General features: G+C 49.1%; 1 protein-coding gene across 2 annotated transcripts in view; it reads right to left on the bottom strand.

Annotated features, from left to right (window-relative positions):
- The window catches only part of LOC140717439 (kin of IRRE-like protein 1), a 172801-nt gene extending 159301 nt beyond the window's left edge, over positions 1 to 13500 (bottom strand). The window contains exon 1 of one of the 2 annotated variants that reach the window (XM_073031037.1): positions 12965 to 13500. The gene's annotated coding sequence lies outside the window, so the exon portion shown is untranslated. The remainder of the gene's footprint in view (positions 1 to 12964) is intronic. The other variant, XM_073031036.1, reaches the window with a different exon arrangement.
- Positions 13501 to 17212: the final 3712 nt, after the last annotated feature.

Raw genomic sequence — 17212 nt, 5'->3', positions numbered from 1 at the left:
GAGAGGGGAGTGAGGAGGGAGAGGGTAGGTGGAGAGGAGGAAAGTGCAGGGAGTGGCGAGGGGGAGGGGGGAGAGAGAAGGGGTGGAGAGGAAAAGAGAGGTGAGATAGGGAGAGAAGAGTGAGAGTGTATGGTGTGGAAGGGAGGAAAGGGAGAGAGGAGAGGGAATGGGGAGAGTGCAGTGAGAGGGGAGCGAGTGGGGTAGGAGAGGGGACGGAAAGGAGAAGGAGTGAGGAGAGCGGGGTCTGGGAAGAGAGGAGCAAGAAGGGAGGAAATTGGGAGAGAGGTGAGTCTGGAAGAGGGTTGGGAGAGGGGAGGGAGAAGGGAGGGAGTGTGGAGGGAGAAGGGAAGGAGCAGGAAAAGGAAGGAAGGGTGGAGAAAGTGAGGAGGGAGCAGAAGGGAGTGAGAGGAAGGGGAGAGAGGCAGAGGAAGAGAGGATAGAGGGAGATGGTAGGGAGAGAAGAAAGGGGTGTGTAGCGAGGGAGTGGAGAGTGAGACGGGAGCCAACCTGAGGTATGAGGGAGTGATGGAGGGGTAGGAGGGATGAGGATCGGGATGATGCATGAGCAAGTGGGTAGGAGTGGGTAGGAGGGATAAGAGAGGGGTCTGAGGGATGAGGTTTGGAATGATGCATGAGGGAGTGGGTGGGAATACATAAGCAGATGTGGGTGTAGGGTGGGAGTGCATAGGAAGGCTGAGGGAGTGAGTAGGAGTGATGAAGTTTGGGACAGAATTATGAGGGAGCTTGGAGGGATAAGGGTGTGAGTAGGAGGGACGAGAGGATGGGTAGGAGATTTGAGGGAGTGGGTAGGAGGGATAAGAGAGGGGTCTGAGGGATGAGGTTTGGAATGATGCATGAGGGAGTGGGTGGGAATACATAAGCAGATGTGGGTGTAGGGTGGGAGTGCATAGGAAGGCTGAGGGAGTGAGTAGGAGTGATGAAGTTTGGGACAGAATTATGAGGGAGCTTGGAGGGATAAGGGTGTGAGTAGGAGGGATGAGAGGATGGGTAGGAGAGTTGAGGGAGTGGGTAGGAGGGATGAGGGGTGGGTAGGAGGGATAAGAGAGTGGGACAGAGGGATGAGGGAGTGGGACAGAGGGATAAGAGAGTGGGACAGAGGGATGAGGGAGTGGGACAGAGGGATAAGAGAGTGGGACAGAGGGATGAGGGAGTGGGACGGAGGGATGACAGAGTATAGGGAGTATGTGAGATGTTTGATATTCACAGACAGACTGACTCCATTGCTTACATTCCCTAGTTCTGCTGCCTCAGGAGAATCAGCTCATTATACACATTGCCCTCATTCCTCTGGGCTGAATCAGACTGTTTAAGATGTTCACATCCCTCTCCAACCCTGCCTCACTACACAAGCCTTGAGCAGAGAATGAGAAGCATGAAGAATCAACCCTTCATTCCTGCTGCCCCATGCACTCAGACCAAGGCTTCTCTTCCACTGAGTGTTGTGTCCTCAGTTTCCATGACAGCCAACAAGCCTGCCACCTCTTGCAGGGTAGTACTGAGGGGTAATGAGGATGACCTGTGGCAAGGGGACAGCTTGCAAAACCTGGGGAAGGTGTGGAAAGTGATCCCTGGAGAGGGAGTGAGAAGGGGTGTCTTTCCCAGTGTGGAACTAAAAGTGCTGGGCTGGTTCCGTGGGAGCACAGAATGTGGAGAGGGTCGGGGTGTGTGGCGCAATGGGACTAGGGTCGTGGATGAGAATGCACTCTGGGGAGGGGCGTGAGAGCACGGTGTGCAGTGGGGGAAAGGGTGGATGGTGATGGTCTGGGAAAGCTGCTGGGGTGGGAGTGGAAGAGCAGTAGCTCTCAAAGGGGGACAGTAAACTGATGGCATAACAGCCAGAACAGACCAGATGGGCCAAATGGCCTACGTCAGACTTTGGAGAGGCTGGTGACTGACAGCTGTCCAGGGAAGAGGTGTTGCCATCACAAAAAGCATTTGTTATTAATTTAATGTTAAATGGCACCTAAATCTCAACATTGTGCTGAATTTTATCATCTTCTTTGATTAAGATAGACCAATAAGTACAAGACGAGGCTCTTTCTGGCTCTCACTCCCCCATCCTCCCTCTTCCCAATCTCTCTCCCACTCTCTCCTTTCCCTTCCTTTCCCCTACCCTCTCTCCCACTGTCTCACCCTCCATCTCCCCTCTCCCTCTCTCTCCCCTCCTCTCCCTCTCCAACTCTCTCTTCTCCCTCCCCCTCCTCTCCCCTCCCTCTCCCTTGTCCTCTCCCTCACCCTCCCTCTCCTTCTCCAACTCTTTTTCCCTCCCCTTCCTCTCCCTCCAACTCTCTCCTCCCACTCCTCCCTCTCCCTACCCTTCCCTGACCCTCTCCCTCGTTCTCTCCCCTGCACCCTCCCTCTCTCCCTCACTCTCACCCTCTCTTTCTCATCCCTTCTCCCTTCATTCACCCTCCCCTCCCCTTTTCCTACCACTCCCCACTCCCACCCCTTGTCTCCCCATCTGCTCCACCCCCATTTCTCCACCCACCACCTCCCCCTCCCTTCCCATCCCTCTCCTCCTGCTCACCTTCCCCCTTCCTTGTCCCCCTCAACCCCTCTCCCCCACTCCCCTGCGCTTCCCCTCCCTCTCTCTCTCTCACCCTTCCTCTCCTCCCCTTCATCTCCCCCCTCCCACTCTTCCTATTTCTCCCCCTGCATATCTCTCTCTCTCTCTCTCTCTCTCTCTCTCTCTCTCTCTCTCCCTCTCCCTCTCCCTCTCCCTCTCCATCTCCCTCTCATCCCATGAGAGATCATAAGACATAAGAGCAGAATTAGGCCATTAGGCCTATCAAGGCTGCTCTGCCATTCAATCATTCTTTTTCCCCTCCTCAGCCCCATTCCCCAGCCTTCTCCTCATATGGTTATAGATGTCGTGTCCAATCAAGAACTTATCAAGCTCTGCCTTAAATACACCCAAAGACCTGGCCTTCACAGCTGTCTGTGGTAACAAATACGCCACTGACTGAAGAAATTTTTCTGCATCTCTATTTTAAATGGATAATCCTCTATCCTAAGGTTGTGCCCTCTTATCCTAGACTCCCCACCATGGGAAACATCCTTTCCACATCTACTCTGTCTAGTCCTTTAAACGGTTGAAAGCTTTCAATGAGATCACCCATCATCCTTCTAAATTCCATCAAATACAGACCCAGAGCTATCCAAGTTATTTGTATGATAACCCTTTTATTCCTGGAGTCATCCTTGGGAACCTCTTCTGAACCTTCTCCGATGGCAACACATTTTTTCTTCAATAAGTAACCCAAACTGTTCAGAATACTAAATACTAAAGCCTCAGCAGTGCCTTATAAAGCCTCAGCATCACATCCCTGCTCTTGTATTCTAGACCTCTTGAAATGAATGCTAACATTGCATTTGCCTTCCTCACCACTGACTCGACCTGCAAGTTAACCTTTCGTGTATTCCGCATGAGGATGCCCGAGTCCTTTTGCATCTCAGATTTTTGGATTTTCTTCCCTTTTAGAAAATAGTCTGCACATTTGTTTCTACTCCCAAAGTGCATGGTCATGTATTTTCCAACATTATATCTCATTTGCCACTTTCTTGGCCATTCTCTTAATCTGTCCAAGTCCTTTTGAAATAACCAGAGAGGAGGTGGATTCACTCAGGTCCACTGCCTGAGTAGAAAAAGGAAGCAGAGAGTCATGGCAGCATAATACAGCTTTGGCCAGCAAACAATCCATGTTTGAGATTGATTAGCAACAGCAAATTAAAGGAAGACAGGGACAAGCACGGCAGCTGTCGTCTGAGTGGACAGAGTCAGAGTGGTGATCTTGAGGCTTTAGCTCTTCAAGGCTTCAGTGAAGAGAGGCTTCAGTCAGAGGAAGTAATAAAAAGAAAAGCTCCAGGTTAAGCTTTTTTCCTTTCACTTTTTTATATATGCTCAGCTAAGACAGTAGAGATGCCAGGCAGAATAGTTGAATGCTCCTCTTGAGGCATGTAGGAAGGCAGTGCCCCTGACCACTACAACTACAAGAAGTGCATCCAGGTGCAGCTTCTAGCAATCCTCATTAAGGAGATGAACCTGGAACTGGATGAACTATTCAAGTGGATGATCATTTGGGAGGCTGAAGGAGTGATAGATTGGACTTATAGAGAAGTTGTTACACCCAAGGTACAGGACACAGGAAACTGAATGACAGTCAGGAAGGGGAAAGGGATTGGGGAGTGAATGCACAATATCCCTGTGGCCATCTCCCTTAACAACAGGTAAATTGCTTGGGATACTTTTGGAGGGGGAGGGAGGTTGACCTAACTGTCACAGTGGTCAGGTCTCTGGCACTGTGCCTTCCTCTGTGACTCAGAGGGAAGGCCAGAGAGAGGCATGCTGTGATTTATTGGTTAGGGGAATGGACAGGAGGTTCTATGGGCAAGAACAAGATTCCCCGATGGTTTGTTGTCTCCTGGGTCCCAGGCCCTGGGACATCACAAGTCTTCAGTGGGAGGGTGATGAGCCAGAGGTCGTGGTCCATGTAGGTACCAATGACAAAGGTAGGATGAGTGACGAGGTTCTGCATTGGGAGTTAGGTGCTAAGTTAAAGAGCAGGACCTCTAGGGTTATGATTTCATATTGCTACCTATGCCATATACTAGAGAGGCCAGAGCTAGGAAAATTATACAGTTTAATACGTGGCTAAGGTGTTGGTGTAGGAGGGAGAGCACAAAATTTTTGGGTCAGTGGGCTCTGTTACAGGGAAAATAAGACCTACTCAAAAGGGATGATTTGCACCTGAGGGGGACTAATATCCTAGTGGGAAGATTTGTTAATGCCACATGGTGGGGTTTAAACTAGAGTTGTAGGGGGATGGGAACCAAAGTGGCAGAACAGGTAGTGAACAAGTTGTGGAGGCAGATGCTGGTAAGACCTCAGACATATTTAGGAATCATAATGTCAAGTATGGGTCTAGTGACCTGAGCATTATTTTCAATGCAAGGAATACCGTAGGAAAGGGGGATGAGCTCAGTGCATGGATCAACACCTAGAATGATGACGTTGTAGCCATTAGTGAGACTTGGTCAGGAGGGACAGGACTGGCAGCTCAGTATTCCAGGATTCCGTTGTTTTAGACATGACAGAGTGGGAAGGATTAAAGGAGGAGAGATGACATTACTACTCAGGGAAAATGTCACAGCAAAGCTCCATCAGAACAGACTGGAGACCTCGACTAATAAGACATTATAGGTGGAACTGAGAAATAAGAAAGGTATGACCATATTAATGATGCTATATTACACCACCCAACAGTTCTAGGAATTGAGAGGAACAGCTCTGTAGAGGTTGCAGGCTGTTGCAAGAAACATAATGTTGTTAGAATAGCTAACTTTAACTTTCCACATATTGACTGGGAATCCCATACTGTAAGAGGACTAGATGGGATAAGAGTTGTCAATTCTGTTCAGGAAATTTTCCTTCATCAGTACGTAGATGTCCCAATGAGAGAGTGCGCAATACTGAACCTGCTATTAGAGAATGAGACACTGTGGATGACAGAAGTTTGTCTAGGGGAACATTTGCATCCAGTGACCACAATGCCATTAGTTTCAAAGTAAATATGCAAAGGTTGAGATTCTAAATTGGAGAAAGGCAAAATTTGATGGTATCAGAATGATCTGGCAAATACAGATTGGGACAGGCTGTTTTCAGGCAAAGGTGAGCTTGGAAAGTGGAAGGACCTCAAAAACTAAATTTTGAGAGTACAAAGCTTGTATGTACCTGTCAAAATAAAAGGTAAAGATAATAAGTGTAGGGAAGCTTCATTTTCAAGAGATACTGAGGTCCTGGTTAAGGGAAAAAGAGAGGTGAATAGGAGGTATAGGCAAGTAGGACCAAATGAGGTGTTTTTGGAGTATAAGAAATCCAAGAGAACACACAGAAAGAAATCAGGAGGGCTGAAGGAAGGCACAAAGTTGCTCTAGCAGACAAGGTAGAGAATCCCAGAGGATTCTACAAGTATGTCAAGAGCAAAAGGATTCAGAGACTCAGTTGGTCCTCTAGAAGAACAAATGTGTGGAGCCAAAACAAATGGGGGAGATCTTAAATGCATACGTTGCATCTGTATTTACTCGGGAGACAGTTTCAGAGTCTATAGAAGTGAGGCAAAGCGGCATCAACTTCATAGGCCCTGTACAGATTACAGAGGAGGACGTGTTTGTTAAACTGAGGCAATTCAGGGTGGATAAATCCCCAGGGATCAACAAGTTGCTCCCTTGGACCCTACAGGAGGCAGGTCAGAAATTGCCAGGGCCTAGCAGAGATATTTAAATCATCCTTAGCAACAGGAGAGGTACCAGAGGATTGTAGGATAGTCAGTGTTGTTCTGCTGTTTGAAATAAAGCTCTAAACATTAACAAGGAAATTATTGGCCTGTGAGTGTGATATCAGTTGTGGGAAGGATATTGGAAGGTATTCTAAGAGACCATATATATCAGTGTTTAGATAGACATGGAGTGATTAACAATTGTCAGCATAGTTTTGTGCATGATAAATCATATCTAACCGATCTTAAAGAGTTTTTTGAGGAAGTTACCAGGAAAGTGAATGAAGCAAAGGCAATAGATGTTGTTTCCATGGACTTTCACAAGGCATTTGACAAGGCCATGTGTGGGAGGCTGGTCAAGAAGGATCAGTTGCTCAGCATTCAGGATAAGGTTGTAAATTGGATTAGACATTGGTTTTGTGGGAGAAGCCAGAGTGTGTAGTAAAGGGTTGCCTTGCAGACTGGAGGCCTGTGACTAGTGATGTGCAACAGGGATCAGTGCTGGATCCTTTGTTGTTTATGATCTGGATGATGATGTGGCTAACTGGATCAGCAAATTTGCGGATGACACCAAGATCAGGAGTGTAGTGAACAGCAAGGAAGCTAGAAAAGGGCTGAAATATGGCAGATGGAATTTAATGCAAACAAGTGCAAGGTTTTGCACTTTGATAGGACCAACCTGGGTAAGTCCTACACAGTAAATGATAGGGACTGAGCAGTATGGTAGAACAAAGGGATCTGGGAATACAGGTCCAAAGTTCATTGAATGTGGCATCACAGGTAAGTAGGGACAGAAATAAAGCTTTTGACACATTGGCCTTCATAAATTAATGTATTGAGTACAGAAGATGGGCTGTTATTTTGAAGTTGTAACAGATGTTGGTGAGTGAGGTCTAATTTGGAGTATTGTGTGCAGTTTTGGTCACCTACCTACAGGAATGATATAAACAAGGTTAAAAGAGTGCAGAGTAAACTTGCAAGGACGTTGCCAGGTCTGGAGGACCTGAACTATAAGGAAAGATTGAATAGGTTAGGACTGTATTCTTTAGAACATGGAAGATTGAGAGGAGATTTGATACAGGTATACAATATTAAGAGGGGTTTAGATAGGGTAAATGCATGCAGGCTATTTCCACAGAGGTTGGTTGGGACTACAACTGGAGGTCATGGCTTTAGAGAGAAAGGTTAAAAGTTTAAGGGAAACATGAGGGGAAACATCTTCACTCAAAGGGTTGTGAGAGTGTGGAATGAGCTGCCAGCACAAGTGGTGCATATGAGCTCGACTTGAACACTCAAGAGAAATTTGGATAGGTACATGGATTTGGTTTTCATTGATTTTGGCATGGACTAGGTGGTACAGCCTTTTCCTATTGCTGCACTTCTTTGAGACTCCCTTTCCCTCTCTTCTCCCCCTCTCCCCTTCTTACCCTTTCCCCTTCTCCACCTCTCCCTCTCCCACTCCCTCCTCCTCCCCTCTCCCTCTCTATCTCCTTCTTCCATTCTCCCTCCCTCTACCCTCCTCACCCTTTCCCTTGCCCCTTCTTCCTTTCCATGTTCTCTCCCTCTCCCTCCCCTTCCCCTCTTCCATGCCCTCATTCTCTCACCCTCCCTCTCCCCTTTCCTTGCTCTGTCTCCCCTCTGTCTTTCTCCCTCTCCCTGTCTCTCTCTCCCTCTCCCTTTTCCCCACCCCCTGTCTCTCCCTTTCTTTCAAGCTCTGACAAAGTGCTGCAGGAACTGAATGGTTCAGGCAACATCTATGGAGGTAAATGAATTGTCAGCATTTCGGGTAAAAATCTCTCCCTCCCTTTCTCCCTTTCTCTTACTCACCCCTCTCTGTCACTCTTTCCTCTTTCTCTCTCCACATAGCCCCCTGTCATTCTCCCCACAAGAGCCTGCCCCAGATTCACTCCACAGAGGGACCCTGAAATCCAAACCAACCGTGTTGTGGGAGAACCATCTTGTTGGGAGGGGTGAGGAGAGAGGGTTAGTGAACAAGGCTGTTGACGAAGGGGCAATCACTACCTGTTTGGGGGAGATAGAACTAAGGGAAGAATGTAATTTTAACACTCTCTCTCTCTCTCTCTCTCCCTCCCCCTCCCTCCCCTCCCCCCCCCCCCTCTCTCTCTCTATCTCAGGAAACACTGACTCCTCACTTTACTCCACCCCAGGCCTCTGCACCAGACCGAGGCTCAGTGCATAAAGTGTCCTTTCCACTCTCTCTCTCTCTCTCTCATCTCATCTCTCACTGTGTCCGGCGGCTGGATCTCCTGGTCAACCCACACAAACTGTTTCACAAGGCAGATCCAAGATAAGGGGAATGGACAAGGAGTTACAGTCAGTGAATCTGCCTCAACCTCGACGAATTCCCTGCTTTCTGAGGCAGTAAACTATCCGCCCATGCCCAGCTCTCCCTCTTCTCTCCTGCCTGTCGCCCAGATCTCTCTCCCTTCTCCTGCCTCTCATGATTCCCAGAGAATGGAATGTGCAGAATTTCCTGCCAGGCTCCTCCTCTGCCTGCCGGTAACCCAGGGCAACCCTGGCCTCTCTCAGAGCAGGGCGAGGACAGCAGGGTGAAGTATTGGTGGGGCAGAGGTTCAGATGGGAGTTGGAGCCTGGGGTGGTCACAATCCACAGGAGCCCTCGCCCTTTCATTATACATCCTCATACCTCATCTCTATTTGCTGGGTCTCTCATTCCCTCTCTCCATTTTTGACATTACTGTTACTGCCTTGCACAGCTTACCACCCTCCTGCCATATCTTTCTCCTCACCTCTGTTTCTATCTTTTTCTCCTTCCCTTTCTTCTTACCCTAATTCCCCCTTTTCTCTCTCCTGCTTTCCTCTTTCCCCATGACCCCTCTCTTTCTGCACCTCACTCTGCCTAACTCCAACTCCCTCTCTTCTCCCTGTTTGTTGTTCTTTCTGTTTTCTCTTCTCTCCCTCTCCCACTCTCTCCCTCTCTCTCTCACCTCCCTCTCCCACTCTCTCTCCCTCTCTCTCTCACCTCTCTCTCTCCCTCTCTCTCTCACCTCTCCCACTCTCTCTCCCTCTCTCTCTCTCTCACCTCTCCCTCTCCCACTCTTTCTCCCTCTCTCTCTCTCACCTCTCCCTCTCCCACTCTCTCCCTCTCTCTCTCACACCTCTCCCTCTCCCACTCTTTCTCCCTCTCTCTCTCTCTCTCACCTCTCCCACTCTCTCTCCCTCTCTTTCTCTCTCTCACCTCTCTCTCTCTCTCTCTCTCTCTCTCACCTCTCTCTCTCCCTCTCTCTCACCTCTCCCTCTCCCACTCTCTCTCCCTCTCTCTCACATCTCCCACTCTCTCTCCCTCTCTTTCTCTCTCACCTCTCCCTCTCTCTCTCACCTCTCCCTCTCCCACTCTCTCTCCCTCTCTCTCTCTCACCTCTCCCTCTCCCACTCTCTCTCCCTCTCTTTCTCTCTCATCTCTCCCTCTCTCTCTCTCACCTCTCCCTCTCCCACTCTCTCTCCCTCTCTCTCTCACCTCTCCCTCTCCCACTCTCTCTCCCTCTCTCTCTCACCTCTCCCTCTCCCACTCTCTCTCCCTCTCTTTCTCTCTCACCTCCCTCTCTCTCTCTCTCACCTCTCCCTCTCCCACTCTCTCACACCTCTCCCTCTCCCACTCTCTCTCTCTCTTTCCCTTGCTTATGACACACCACTCCTCTCCACTATTGACAAGCCATGCCACTTTCATCTCACTACTCTTTGAAAGTCCTCATTGTTCAGTTAGTCTGGAGCCCCAGGCAACACAAATGGAAAACAGTCCCTGATCCCCAAAGCCATGAGGGCTGAAGGACTGGGCTAGGAATGTAGCTGATTGGAGGGAAAAGGTGCACACAAAAGGCAGATAACATAGTGAACTTAGTACACAGAAGCCACTCATGCTTAACTGAAACATAGAAGACAAGACCAGGAAATGAAGCTGAGAGCAGGGGCTGTTACTGTCCCTGACTGGGGTTTCTGCAAAAGACAGGGAGGGGTGCAGGAACACATTGTGCAGGAGATCAGGTTTAAACTTGAGTCTCTGTAGCTGTGACATAGTGGCTCTACACACTACACCTCTGGGTCGCAGTGTTATTTTCAAAAGAACTGGAAAATCAAAGCAAAATTAAATATGCATTTGGCTTATTTTGTACTTCCTTCAAAAGTGACAGGCCCTTCTACACATTGCCTCTCTGTGTCTGTCTAAATGTCTCTGACACCTCCCCTGGCAGTGTATCCCACATGTCAACTCCTCTGTGTAAAATAGCTTCCCCTTTAAATCTCCTTCCTGTCATCATAAATCTCTGCCCTCCTGTTTTTGATATCTCTATGATGGGGAAGAGATTATATTGGCTACACCTACGCCTCTTACATAATTCACCATACTGGTGAATCTCCTCTGCATAGCCCCAGTGCAACCACATTCGTCCTCTCACAAGTTTTCCAAGGGCAGCCTAATCAGTGTTCTGTACCACTGAAACATGGAATCCCCACATTTGTATTCCATGCCCAACTTGTGAAATCAGTAATCTATATACTTACCTTAAGACCCTATAGACTAGGAAATCCCAACCTGGTGTCCATGGATCCCTTGCTTAATGATATTGGTCCATGGCATTAAAAAAAAAGGTTGAGAACCTCTGCTATGAACCCATGTTGCCACTTTCAGTTTATCAACCTTCCTTGGAGCCCTACCATTTACTTTACATGTCCTACCCCTATCTCACTTCCCAAAATGCATTACCTAACACTTGTCTGAAAATTTTCTACTGAATTTATATCTCTGTAGTCTTAGTAACCTTCCTTGCTACCCGCAATACTGCCAACTTTCATGTTATTCACAAAATTACAAATATTTCCTCTACTTTCACAAACACAAGAGATTCTGTAGATGCAGAAATCCAGAGTAACACACACAAAATTCTTGAGGAACTCAGCAGGTCAGGCAGCATCTATAGAAATGAATAAAGAGTCAATGGTTTGGGCAGAGATCCTACATCAGACCTCAACCCAAAACGTCAACTCTTTATTCCTTTCCATAGATGCTGCCTGACCTGCTGAGATCCTCCAGCATTTTGCTGTGTTAACTCCCACATTCATATGCAAGTTGTTGATGTGATATAGAGCAGCCAACAGCGAAGGTTCCAGTACCAATCTCTACAGTATATCATCAGTCCCTGCATGCAACAACCCTCTGCCACTCTTCATCAGGCAGCCCTTAGATGCTATGTACCATGATTTTCTGAAGCAGCTCTCTATGCCATGCAGCACTTGTCAAATACTTTACTAAAGTCCATAGAGACATATATCACAGCTGAAAGACTGGAGAGGCAAACACCACCAGTCTACAAATTATGACATCAAACATCAATTCAAGCTTCTTGTCACACAGTTCAGACCCAGAGTGAAGCTCCCTCTAAACTGTCCCATCACACACTCCCAGGGCACAGGTCAGACCCAGAGTGAAGTTCCCTCTACACTGTCCCATCACACACTCCCAGGGCATGGGTTAGACACAGAGTGAAGGTCCCTCTACTCTATTCCATCACACACTCCCAGGGCATGGGTTAGACACAGAGTGAAGGTCCCTCTACACTATCCCATCACACACTCCCAGGGCATGGGTTAGACACAGAGTGAAGGTCCCTCTACACTATCCCATCACACACTCCCAGGGCATGGGTTAGACACAGAGTGAAGCTCCCTCCAAACTCTCCCAGGACACAGTTCAGAATAAAGTTCCCTCTACGCTGTCCCATGACACACTCCCAGAACATGAGTTAGATATAGTGATCACAGGAACACTGTAAACTGGGAGAGGCAGTAATGAAGGAGCACTAGAGTGTGGGTAAAATGCTGAGGAAGCTCCTAAGCCCAGCTGAAAATTTGAGGGAGAGCCTGGCAGGAAGAGGGAGCTCTAGATTGCCACTGTTTTCTTTTCACACTGGTGGTTTACTGATCTCCTCAAAGATCCCCAAAATCCTCATGGCAAAGGGGTTGCCACCCCAATCCCATTGTAAAATGTTCATCATGTTGACTGAAACACATGACCGCGGCCTTGTTCTCATCTCTGCAGAGGAATCTTGCTATGCACGCATTTGCACTTATATACTCAAACAGGGCCTACATTCCAAGTAGGTCTTGTCAGTATTAAAGTATTTTGGGATGTTGTGGGGCAATTCAAGGGGCTACATCAATTTCATAAGTTCTTTTCCAGGGGTGAAGGGTTAATTCCCTGTCCACTCCAAGGGCAGTAGATGCTGGGAGAACAGAAGTCAGAGAGTGATCAGAAAATGTGCAGAGATGGGGATGGGGGTGGCAGTAAGTGAGAAAGAGAGAGAGGAGGGAGAGAGAGATAGAGGGGAGAGAGGGAGAGAGCAAGAGAAAAGGGGAGAGAAACTGAGTGACAGAATGAAAAGGAATGGGAGGGGGGGAGAAAAAGAAAGAAAGAGAGAGAGAGAGAGAGAGAAGAGAGAGAGAGAGAGAGATGAAGCAGTAACTGGAGAAAGTGCCAGACAGAGTTCAGTAAAGACTGGAAAGAGGGAGGGACAGGGAATGTGATGGTGGGATGGAGAGTGTGGGACCCAGTGACAGCCAAAAGCATGGGGGCTGAAAGTAGATGGAGACTGGGGTGGGGAGAAAGAGTTAGAAAGTTGGTTTCCTTCTTCCTACCTGCAGTGGTGGTTCCGAAGCAGAGGATCCAAATCACAGAGCGAAACATTTCTTGTTACAATCCTCAGTTGGGTGGGTGGGGAAGGGGGTGGTGGGGATGGGGGTCGGGGTTGGGTATGAGGGTAGGGAGGGTAGAAGAGGGGGAGGTAGACAGAGAGCAAGAAAGAAAGCAAAACGGAACGTTCCTGGCAGGAAGTGCTGGAATTTCAAGCAGTCTCCAGGAAAATGAGACTGAGAGAAGGGAAAAAAAAGTAATTTTTTTGGGGGGGATTAGCAGGGGATGGGAAGGACTGTGCCACTGTGGACAGAGAGAAGGGGTGTGATGCAGTGAAGTTATCTGGTCCCGCACAAAAGCTTCTTTTCTCTTTCACTCAGTCACCACCCCTTATCAGTTCCTCACACTCCTCTCCCCCCACCCCCACAGACCTCGCTCCCCAGCCCGTGCGAGAGGGAGGGGTGAGGTTTATGTCTGCAACTGCAGGGTAGTTTAATTCACAGTCTTTGTGGGACATGGGGAGATGGTGAAGGCAGAAGGAGATTGTTTACTTGGCTTTGATTTACAACCCCTTTCCCCCCAACCCCCCACCCGCCACCCACCCCCACACTTCCCGCTCTAATTGTGCTGATGTGGAATGTAAGTGGATTCAGCAGAGATCCAGTCCCAGCCCGTCACAGAGAGCGAGAGAGAAAGACACACACAGTCTGAATCTGACCATATAGAAACAGAGAGAGGAGGGGAGGCATAGAAGGACAGAGGAATGAAAGGGTGAGATAAAGCGGGAAGTGGGAGGAGGGACAAAACAAAAGTGAGAGTGAAAGGTGTGGTGTGGGGGTGTTCGGGGAGAGAGTGGGGGGAGAGAGAGAGAAAAAGAGAAAGGAGAGAGAGGAGATAGAGAAAACAACAGACACACACGCACGATTAATTGACTTTCTATTTTTGAGAAAGAAACAGAGATGGAGGGGGTTGGAGGTGGGGAAAGAGGGATACCAGAAGGTGCAGAGAGAGGAAAGCAAGGAGGGGGAGGGAGGGAGACTGAGGACGGGGGAATGACGGTAGGGAGGGAGGAGGCGATAAAGTGGGTGGGATGACAGAAGGATGGAGGAAGTGGTGAAAAGATGGGAGGGAGGAGAAAGGGAGGGTGAGGGGCAAGGAGAGAGAGGAGGGGAAGAGAGGTGAGGAGGGAGGGAGTTTGGGAGGAGAGGGATGAAGGCAGGTGGAAGGTATGAGGCAGAGAGGACAGAGGTGGGGGAAGGGGATAATAGTTGAGGGAAGCACGGGAGAGGGATGGGGAGAGAGGGAAGAGAAAGGGACAGGAAGTAGTAGGAGTGGGAGGGAGTGGAGAGGGATGTGGAAGGGCAGATAGGAAGGAGGAGGAGGGGAGGGGAAGGATGGAGAAGAAGGAGGTGGAGAGGAAGGAAGGGGAGTAGGGGGAAGGGAAGTGAAGAAGGAAGGGAGGTGAAAGAGGGGTAAACTCAGGGAGGTGATGGGGATTGGAGGGAAAGGAGTGGTGGAGCTCAGAGAGCAGCAAGTGGTGGGAAAAGACAGGGTGCTGAGGGAAGGGCAGTGGTGAGACTGGAGAGGGATCAAAGGAGATTCACAAAAATGATTCCAGGATTGAATGGCTTGTCACATGAAGAACATTTGAAGGCTCTGAGCCCCTAGTGACTAGAATTCAGAAGAATGAGGGGTGACCCCATTGAAATCTATCAAATGCTGAAAGTCCTTGATAGAGTGGATGTGGAGAGCATGTTTCCTTTGGTGGGAGAGTGTAAGAGCAGAAGACACATCCTCAGAATAGAGGGGCGTCCTTTTAGAATGGAGATTACGAGGAATCTCTTTCGCCCGTGAATGGCGAATCTGTGGAATTCTTTGCCACTGGTGGCTGTGGAGACCAAGTCTTTGTGTGTATTTAAGACAGAGGTTGATAAATCCTTGATTGGTCAGGGCATGAAGGGATACAGGGAGAAGATAGGAGATTGGGGCTGAGAGGAAAATTAGATTAGTCATGATGAATTGACAAAGCAGACACAATGGGCCAAATGGCCTAATTCTGCTCCTATATGTTATGGTCTTATTATCTCATAGAAGGGCAAGAGGAAGGACTGAAGAAGAGGAAGGGAAGGGAAAGGAGATGGGGAGTTGAAGGTGGAGAGAAGCGGAGGCAGTGTGAGGGGAGGGAAGGAAGAGAGAGGTCAAAGGTGGAGGGGATGAAAAGGGAGAGGAAGCGAGGAGGGGTGTGATGGGAAACCAAAACGAGGGACTGCGGAGGGGAGGGAGAGGAAGGTTCAGAGGGGAGGAGAGGGATGGAAGGAGGAGTGGTGGGAAAGGAGAGGCAGAAGAAGGGTTGGCGGGGAGGAAGAAAGATGGGAGGAGGGGTGGGAGGAAGGTGGGGAGAGGTGGGAAGAGGGGAGAGGCATGAGGGGATTGAGAGAGTGTGGGAGGGGAGGGGAAGAGGCAGGAGGAGAGGAATGGGGAGAGGTGCAAGGAGAGGTGGGTGGAAGGAGTTGTGGAAAGGAGGAAGGGAAGTGTGGGAGGGGCGGGAAGAGGGGACAGGCAGAAGGAAGAGATTGAGGGAGCAGTGTGTGAGGGATGAGGGAGAGGGAAAGATGGAAAGAGGGATAGGAGGGGAGAGAGTTAAGAGAAGGGGTGGAAGGGAGGTGGAGGTGAGGGAGGGAGGACGGAGAGGCAGGAAGATTGGTGGGAGGTATGGGAGAGAGGGGGAGGTGGAGACTGGAGTTAAATGATGGGATGGAGCAGGAAAGAGGGGGTGGATGAAGAATGGGAGGGAGGAGGGGTGGAAGGCAGGAGGAGGGTTGAGAAGAAAGGGGAAGAGGGGAGGAGGAGAGAGGCAGTAGGGAGGGTGGGACAAGAGTGAGGCAGAAGGAAAGGATTGAGGGAACAGTGTGGGAGGAAGGAGGGGAAAGATGGGCGTAGTAGTGGAAGGGAGGAGGGGAAGAAGGGAAGAGGGAAGAGGCAGGAGAAGGATGGGACAGAAAGGAGGGAGTTGGGAGGGAGGAGAGGTAGTGTGGGAGGAAGAGGGACGAGAAGATGAGGGTAGAGATGTTAGGAGGGGTAGGAAGGAGGAGAGGAGAGGCGGGTGGGTGAGGGGAGGGGGAGGAAGGGAGAGGTGGAAGGAGGGGTTTGAGAAAGCATTGAGGGAAGGAGGAGTTGAGAATGGTGGGAGGAAGGAGGAGGGAAGGAGGACGGGAGGGGCATGTGGAGGAGTGGGAGGGAAAGGATGGGGCTGTAGAAGACAGGTGGTAGGAGGGGATTTGAGAGAACAATGTGGGAGGGAGGAAGGGAGAGATGAAACATAGAAACATAGAAAATAGGTGCAGGAGTAGGCCATTCGGCCCTTCGAGCCTGCACCACCATTCAGTATGATCATGGCTGATCATCCAACTCAGAACCCTGTACCTGCTTTCTCTCCATACCCCCTGATCCCTTTAGCCACAAGGGCCATATCTAACTTTAAGAGGAATATAGCCTCTTAAATATAGCCAATGAACCGGCCCCAACTGTTTCCTGTGGCAGAGAATTCCACAGATTCACCACTCTCTGTGTGAAGAAGTTTTTCCTCATCTCGGTCCTAAAAGGCTTCCCCTTTATCCTTAAAGTGTGACCCCTCGTTCTGGACTTCCCCAACATCGGAAACAATCTTCCTGCATCTAGCCTGTCCAATCCCTTTAGAATTTTATACGTTTCAATAAGATCCCCCCTCAATCTTCTAAATTCCAGTGAGTATAAGACTAGTCGATCCAGTCTTTCTTCATATGAAAGTCCTGCCATCCCAGGAATCAATCTGGTGAACCTTTGTACTCCCTCTATGGCAAGAATGCCTTTCCTCAGATTAGGGGACCAAAACTGCACACAATACTCTAGGTGCGGTCTCACCAAGGCCTTGTACAACTGCAGTAGAACCTCCCTGCTCCTGTACTCAAATCCTTTTGCTATGAATGCCAACATACCATTTGCCTTTTTCACCACCTGCTGTACCTGCATGCCCACCTTCAATGACTGGTGTACAATGATACCCAGGTCTCGTTGCACCTCTCCTTTTCCTAATCGGCCACCGTTCAGATAATAATCTGTTTTCCTGTTCTTGCAACCAAAGTGGATAATTTCACATTTATCTACATTAAATTGCATCTGCCATGAATTTGCCCACTCACCTAACCTATCCAAGTCACCCTGCATCCTCTTAGCATCCTCCTCACAGCTAACACTGCCGCCCAGTTTCCTGTCAT

Source organism: Hemitrygon akajei, chromosome 27, assembly GCF_048418815.1.
Source record: "Hemitrygon akajei chromosome 27, sHemAka1.3, whole genome shotgun sequence".
Taxonomy (NCBI): domain Eukaryota; kingdom Metazoa; phylum Chordata; class Chondrichthyes; order Myliobatiformes; family Dasyatidae; genus Hemitrygon; species Hemitrygon akajei.
Note: the sequence above shows the minus strand (reverse complement) of the source record. Positions and strands in the feature narration are given on the sequence as shown.